This window comes from Peromyscus leucopus, chromosome 22 (genome assembly GCF_004664715.2).
Source record: "Peromyscus leucopus breed LL Stock chromosome 22, UCI_PerLeu_2.1, whole genome shotgun sequence".
NCBI lineage: Eukaryota > Metazoa > Chordata > Mammalia > Rodentia > Cricetidae > Peromyscus > Peromyscus leucopus.
Window position 1 is genome coordinate 11,906,855 of NC_051081.1, and position 8,992 is coordinate 11,915,846.

Sequence of the window (8,992 nt, forward strand, 5' to 3'; positions counted from 1 at the left end):
CCAGCCTCCTGTACACCATCTTCCACATAACTGAAGCATTTATTTGCAAGTTGGTTTGTGACTCCTCCACTACTCCTCAAAAGCTTCTCTTATTCCTTAAATAAAAGGTAAAGTCCTTAATATGGCTGCTAAGGCACCGACACTTTGGCTGACTCTCCTCTCTTACCTTAACTCTATACTTGTCTTTTTATTTATTCTGGCCTCATAATTTCTTCATGATAAAATCAATCACATACCTATTTAGAGCATTTATTCTGCTTATTTCATTTGTTTGCAACAGTTTTCTTTCAGATATACGAATCCCTTCATCATTTGTTTGTTTTCAGTCTCTGTTCAAAGATCACATAGAAAAAGGTCCTTTCTTGTACATTCTTGTGGGGTATTTGCACACTGTGTGAAGATGTAGTGCTGTCACTGATGTAATAAAGAGCTATAAATGTTCAATACCTAGGCAGGAGAGAATAGGCAGGACTTCTGGGGAGAGAGAGAGAGAGAGAGAGAGATGGGTAGAAGAAAGACTTATTCACAAGTAAGACACTTTGGAAGCAGGGCATTCAGTATAGAAATGAGGTAACAAGCCATGTGGCAGGCTGTAGATTTAAAAATATGGGCTAATTTAAGTTATAAGAGCTACCTGAGAAAACACTAGGCTAAGGCCAAGCTTTCATAATTAATAAGTCTCCATGACTTTATTTCCAGGCTGGTGTTCCCAACAAGAAAGTACTACTACAGTCCATAGAACAGAATACTGTTTAGTGGGTATTCGTTCTACCTATAAACTTGGGGTATCAGCCCCTAGGGCATGGCCTTTTGGCTAGCTTAAGATCTGGGGAGCACACAGGATGGTACTTTCTCTCTCAAGCACTTGAATGATGGAGACAGAATCCGGTAGTACGAAGCAGCATGGGACCGACTTTCAACCTTCCAGGACTCTGCAACTGAATTTGCCTTATCCTGTATCAGTGAATTGTTCCCCACAATACAGTCATTTAATAAATAGTCCTTTTATCAGTAATCTGTGTATTTCCTGCAATACTTGGTGCCCACATGATCTGAACCCCATGGCCCAAAGTTAGCCTATGTGGCACGTGAAAAGATCCCACATTCCCTTACTGGGGCTACTAGTGTTCCTATGGCAGCAATCAGTCACAAAAGGTTTGCATAGAACCTCCCCAGAGGCCAGCACACTACTGCACCCCAGCAATCAGTCACAGCAGGTTTGCTTAGAGGGTCCAACACTCACTGTTTGAGTTGCAAGTCCTGCCAAAGAGTAGACAGGATCTTGCCTGCGCAGAGCCTTGGTCAAAGCGGCTCTACTCTGCCTGCCTCATTGGCAGTGTGGGGCTACCCCCTTCTGTGCAGGACCCAGAGTCTGCACATACCCTCCAGTCTCTCAGGACTAGCGAGTCTTGGGCACTCCCTGGAATGCTCAGCATGGCATTTGTGTTCTGCAGCCCCAAATCCCTGGTCACTTCCGGGCATCCTGCTGCATTAACCCATTTGCACTGAATACTACCCATAGGCAGCCTGCATGGTCTGTCCCTGATTCCGGCCCCACCCTAGCTCCTAGCTTCTAGCAGACCCATTGCATATCCACTAGCTCTGCTTTGTCCTAGAGCCCAGAGGCCCTAGGAACTGTCTGAGCAGTGGCCCCACACCCACTTAGGTGCTAGCATATGTCTGTGCCCAAATGCACCTGCTCTGTAGTCTGATCATAGTGACACTCTGCTCTACTTAAGCACAAGGGCTCACAGAGGTCAGCAAGTGCCAGCAGGCTGCTTTTTTTTTTTTTTTTTTTTTTTTTTTTAAATATGTTTGGTGTGGTTGCTCTCCACCCTGCTTAAGCATACAGGTCACACAATTGCAGAGTCCAAGCATCAGCTGCTGCGGGATGTCTTTCTGTATGCTCTGAATATGTGTTGCTCTGATTGGTTGATACATAAAATGCTGATTGGCCAGTAGCCGGACAGGAAATATAGGCAAGGCAAGCAGATGAGTAGAATTCTGGGAAGAGGAAGGGCTGAGTCATGAGTTGTCAGCCAGACACAGAGTAAGCAAGATGACAAGGCAGAACTGAAAAAAGGTACCAAGCCACGTGGCTAAACATAAATAAGAATTATGGGTTAATTTAAGTGTAAGAGCTAGTCAACAATAAGCCTGAGCTAATGGCTGAGCAGTAATAAAAAATATTAAGCCTCTGAAAGATTATTTTATAAGTGGGCCACAGGACTGTGGGGGCTTGGCAGGGCCAGAGAAATCTTCCAACTACAAATGGCACCCAGACATGGTGGCATCAGTTTCCACCTAAAACTTGAGAGAACTTTAAAAAAAAAAAAAAAAAAAGATTCTAAAATGGAGTTAAAAACAGTTTCCTAAGTGTGTCTCTCAGGCCAACCACAGCCTGTAGTCTTGAGCTACAGTCTGGCTGGTTTGTAATATGTGGGCTTGACCTGCAGCATGGCAGATTCTCTCCATGGTACACAGAGGCATCTGTGAGCCATGCAGTATCTGTGTCATGCTAGAACAGAAAAAAAAGAGGTTTCTGAGCTACACACTACTTTGATAGAGGCATAGACCCACTGCCTCCCAGAGTTAGCAGAGAGCATGGCTCTCAGAGGTGCCAGTGAATTATCTCCACCATGTTGAAAAGCTGAGATGCAGGGAGTCAGCAGCCAAAGCTGCAACTTCAGTACTAGCCACTGCAGTTTAAAGCAATAGTTTCACAATAAGGCAGATTCAGATGGAATAAGACTTTAAATGGTTTATAGTGTGTATAAAAATATACATAGGCTTGGAAGAGAGAGAAAAATGAATATATACAGTGATATAAAGAAATAAATAGTTTAAAAAATAAATTCTTTAAAGATACAGTAAAAGTAATATAAAAAATAAGTCACGTAAAGATGAAAATTGCACACAGAGACTGGATTATATTATCTTTGTGATTTTTAACTGCAGAAAGACATTTGATTGTAAAGGCTGCTGAGTTAAGACAATATATATATTTTAAAGGTATCTTGACTTCAAAATTTATGTCTAAGGGTATGTTGCTTTGGAAAAGAGTTTTTGCTTTTGTTTCCACAGAAGATGAGAATCTGTGGATTGCTTCCAGGCTTATATGGTTTGATCAGCCAAGACCCTCTGAAAGGTCTCCCATGACACCCATGGCCCAGATCTTCCAACATTCAAAATTAGCTTCAAAGCAACTAGATGAGATGATCCATCCTCACAGATGCTACAGGCATGATTTGACTACAATTAATTTTCTCAGGATCCCCATAAGATTGCCAGTGTCCACAGTTTGCAAGAAGTAGCCTAGAATACTATGCCCACATTCCCCAAAACTGGATTATGGATATTTGTCTTTGTTTAGAGATTAGTTACAGATTGTTATTGATCATAGTCAATATCTTTCTAAAAGAAAAAAGGGGGGTATGATATAGAAATATAGGATAAATACTTTATATTGCTATAGATTTTAATTTTTTTTTTTTCGAAACAGGGTTTCTCTGTGTAGCTTTGTGCCTTTCCTGGAACTCACTCTGTAGACCAGTCTGGCCTCAGAACTCATAGAGACCCGCCTGGCTCTGCCTCCTGAGTGCTGGACTAAAGGCATGTGCCACCACCGCCCAGCTAGATTTTAATTTATTGATGCAAATTTAAAATTAATTTCATTATACTAAATATATATTTTTTTAACTCTTGTTTAAGGTATTATGTTTATGCAACTCATTTAAAATTGTAATGTAAAATTAAGAAATAGACTAATAATTAGTCATCTATAATAATCACATTTGTAGTCATGTTAGTTAAGGTTTCTAGGTATAGAGAGATGTATTTCAATTAGGTAGGTAATCTTCAAACACTTCAAAGACCTACAGAACATGGCATTTAAAATGTTTTAAAAGCTTAGACTTTTCTAGACAATGAGACATATCTGCTTTTGGCAGCAACAATTACTTAAAGTGGGGTGATGGGCATTGAAGAAACTCATTATGGAATTTGCTTTCTTTGTGGCAAAAGTAAGCTACTGGGCCAAAAATGTCCTTGCATCAACTGATTGACAGTATGTTGTATAAATTGGACATGCAGAACCCATAAGAAGGTGACCACTGAACTCTGCAAGATGAGATGGTTCTTCAGGTTCCTGATTCACAGAGGAGACTGGTGGACATTCTACAGGACACAGAGAGAAATGTATGAGAGACTCTAAGTCTATAGGCTGAAGATGGATTCCCCAATGTTGCAGAGGAACTTTGGGTGACTGCCCAGGCAGCCAGCTATCTCTGTCTTTCTAGATTTTTGGATGTTGCTTACAATGCACTTGCTGTTTACTTAGATAATAGTGTATACCTCTGGGCTCTCTGATGTAGTTGAAGACTAAATAGTTAGAGTTAAAATTATCCTTGGTTATGATAAAAGATAAATTAGATATGAAACTTTAGACACAGAAAAATAAAATAGATAAAACATTTTCTTTAATTTTTCAAATACAAATAGACTAGATATTGTAACTGTAATTCTTGCTTGATATCTGTTTTGTTATATCTAATTTTACTTGGTTAAAGTTAAAATCTTCCTTTTTGATTAGACAGTAAAGGGGAAGTGCTGTGGGATGTCTTTCTGTATGCTGTGAATATGTGTTGCTCCGATTGGTTGATAAATAAAATGCTGATTGGCCAGTAGCCAGACAGAAAGTATAGGCAAAGCAAGCAGATGAGGAGACTTCTGGGAAGAGAAAGGGCTGAGTCATGAGTTATCAGCCAGACACAGAGGAAGCAAGATGACAAGGCAGAACTGAAAAAAAAGGTGCCAAGCCATGTGACTAAACATAAATAAGAATTATGGGTTAATTTAAGTGTAAGAGCTTATAATAAGCCCGAGCTAATGCCCAAGCAGTAATAAATATTAAGCCCCTAAATAATTAGTTTATAAGCAGGCCACAGGACTGTGGTGGCTTGGCAGGACCAGAGAAAACTTCTTATTGCATTCAGCAGACCTACAAGTCACAGGACATGCTGTGTTGCTACACCTGCAAAATCTGCTTGCCAAATATTGCTACTATACCAAAAAATCATCTCACAAACGAGCCATTTGCCCTCCCTTGTTATTTAAGAACCTGGAACACCTTGAACACCTAGGACACTTAGGACAATCTCCCCAGGATTTACAGAGGTAAATTATTTGACAAATTTACAGTTTAAACTTATAAATAAATAAATTTTTCTCTTCATGAATTTCAACTCTCTCTCATGCCAAGGCAGATAATATAACCATTCAGGAATTTAAAAACTTCTTTGTTTCTACCATGGATGAAATTTTACATGACATATATGACCTTCCTGGGATGTATACAATTTTAGGTATAATGGCAATCAGCATGGCAATTCATATCATGTCCTTAAAAAAATGGTCTGATAACAACACCAAGTATGAGACATTAATTGAGCTGATACAGACTTTGCAAAATGGTAATGAGAAATTATCCCAGCAGATTCATTTCTTGTAATATGCTAATTTATTACACCAAGTTCAGTCCATAAAATCTACTACTGATAAGTTGATTAGAAAAATTATTTCTGTGGAAAATAGATATAAAATTAATTGGATAGAACACTGTTTTGGAAACTAATTTGCATGTCATGAAGATTATCTTTAAGGAGGAAAAGTTATCACTCATGAATAATTGAATGTGTAGAATCATATATTATTGATGAAAATAAACTTATTGATTCAATGGAGTCACTGGAACCATTTACTGTTGAAGAGGTTCAAACCTTAGAGATAGCTGTGGTTAATTAATTTCAAGCTTTACAAGAACCTGCTAAAACTGATAATAAGAACATCAGCATGCAGATAGTAGAGGTTATAAGAGAAATAACATTGCCAGTGCCTGACAGAGTTAGAGATGACTTATCAAATGTTGCAAGTTCTCTTTTTCCCCTGCTATGATCTATCCTGTTACTGTTTGTGAAAAGCTAGGTAATGCTAATTATCCCAAAGGATATGGAGAATGTAAATGGGAGCCTATACATGTCACAGATTTAAAGGGCATCAAGGAAGCTATAGTTAACTATGGTATGTGTTCAACATATGTGAAACAGATAATAAATGTGTTCTTCTAGAAATGGGATCACACCAAATGACTAGAATCAAAAAGTATCAGCAGTATTAAAATACAGTCAACAATTACAGTGGAAAAGCTGGTTGAAAGAAGAAGCTAAGGCCCTTGAACAGCAAGGGAAGATTAGAAGTTTTAAGATTTCCCAAGAACAAATTCTTGGTGAAGGTTAATTTGCGGATGTAAAGAAACGATCTACTTTGATGAGTATACCTTATCCATGTGCGGTAAAGCAGCTTTAAATGCTTGGGAAAAGATTCCAGAACCAGGTAAAACAACTGATCTATATACTAAGGTCATACAAAGCTCAAAAGAAACTTTTACTGACTTTTTACAAAGATTGATTAGAGTTGTAAACATAGATCAAGAAGTTAGATGAGTACTAATTCAATCTTTGGCTTTTGAAAATATTGATTTAGAACGCCAAAGGATACTTGCACCTTTAAAAGTCAGATCAACAGCAGTAAAAGAATGACTCCACCACACAATGTTGAATCTCTTAACTATATGATGAGGCTTGGATAGGAGAGGCAATTTCCAAAGGTATAGAGACATCAAAATGTAATATGTTTTAATTCTGGTAAATCAGGACATAAAAGAATAAATTGTACACAGGGCACTCCTAGAAACAATACTTCTTCTAGGAATGACCCAAATAGAAGTTCCCAACTTTCTAGATTATGCAGAAGATGTGGCAAAGGCTGACACTGACCAATTAATGAAGATCAACAAGAGACATACAAGGCAACTCTTTACCCTCAGGAAATACCTTGGGAGGTCCCTCTTAGACACCCAAATCAAACATGGTCCAATCATTTCCAGTCACTATGGAGGAAACTCCTCCCCAGGACAATTACATGATCCAGCATCTAATGTGACAAACCACATCAAACTAGATGATAAAACAGCTTTGATAGATGAATCAAAATTTCCAAGAAATGCCATAAAATAAATATTTTGGCAGAGTTCCATAAATGAATAAAGAACAAAGCTAGGGGTGTGAATAAATAACATTATACATGAAGGCTTACTGGACAAAGGTGTGTATATGACTATAATTACACCAGAATCATGGCATTTGAATTGGCCTCTTCAGAAGGTAGATGTTCAATTTCTAGGGATTGGAATCCTCTTTCAGTTAAAGCAAAGCACAAGATGGGTTAAATGCACAGGGCCAGAAGGACAGAGAAGAAAGATAAGTCCATATGTGGCTAGTCTAGCAGTGAATCTATTGGGTCATAATCTGTTACAGCACTGGAATACCCAGATTAATAATTAATACTTCTCCAATCTCAGAAGGCAGACCATAAACCAATTCATGTTTTTGAGAATAATATTATAAGACGCTATAAAAAACAGAAACTGATCATTCAGGCTGTACTTAAACATGGCACAACAACTGTTGAACTCTAAGAATGACCAACAGCCCTACCCTTAAGTTGACTAACTGACAAATCTGTCTGTGTTGGGCAGTGGCCTATAACACAAGAGAAACTACAGCTGGTTCAGAAGCAATTAAATGTTCAACTTCTTGAAGAATCTACCAGTCCTTGGAATTCTCCTGTATTTGTTAAGAAGAAATCTGGTAAATGGAGAATGCTGACAGATCTGAGAGCCATAAATAAAGTAATTAAACCTATGGTTTCTCTACAGAATGTAATGCCCTTAACCTCTCTGTTACCTAAAGAATGTCCTATTATAGTTATTGACTTAAAAGACTATTTCTTCACTATACATGTACAAGAAAAGGATAGGAAAAAATTTGCCTTCACAGTACTTACATATAATAATTCTCAGCTGGTTAAGAGATATAAATGGAAGGTACTCCCACAGGGAATTTTAAATAGGCCCACCTTGTGCCAACATTTCATGCAGAATCTTTGGAAATAATTCATGTACAATCCACAATCTATAACTTATCATTATATGGATGATATCTTATTAGCTGATCCAAATTTAGATACTTTAGAAGCAGTGTTCAAAGAAGTAAAGAAAGTTTTGCCTCACTGAGCATTACAAAATGCTCCTGAAAAAATACAGAGGAGATTCTAATTCTAAGGATATAAGATAGGTTTACAAAAAATATACCACAAAAGGTTCAAATCGGGAGAGATTGAATGCAAACTGTTAATGACTTTCAAAAATTGTTAGGAGACATTTCCAATTTATAGCCACCTTAGGGATAACTAAAGATGAGCTAGTAAATTTGTCCAATACCATAAAGGGGAACAAGAACTTAGATAGTCCAAGAAAATTATCAGTTGAAACTGAGAAGGAATTGGCTCCAGTGGGAAAAAAATATAAGAAACACATGTGGATCATGTAAATCCAGAGTTTAATTGCATTCTGATTATCATGCCCTCTAGACTATCCTCTACAAGGATCTTGATGCAGAGGGAAGATATATTGGAATGAATATTTCTACCAATTAAACTGAGTAAGAAATTAAAGACACATGGAAAAGATTTCTGATTTGATTTTAAAAGGAAAATTAAGACTTTATCAATTGACAGGAATGGACAGAGCAGAAATTATAGTACTTTTAACTAATGAGAAAATATTGTCTTTATAGCAAGATAATGAATATTGGCAAAGAGCCTGCATTGGTTTTTTGGGAGGATTAACAGCTGCTATCCCCAAGGCAAGATAATAAAATTCATAAAAAGAACCAGTTGGGTACTTCCTCACATTGTATAAAAAATAAGCTCTGGAATCTCCACATTCTATACTGATTCAAACAAATTGGGAAAGGCAGGATATAAATCAGGAGATTTAAGTAAAGTAGTTAAAAGCTTGTACAATTCTGTACAAAAGTCAGAATTTTATACAATTCTTATGGTAACCATGGACTTTGCAGAACCTTACAACATA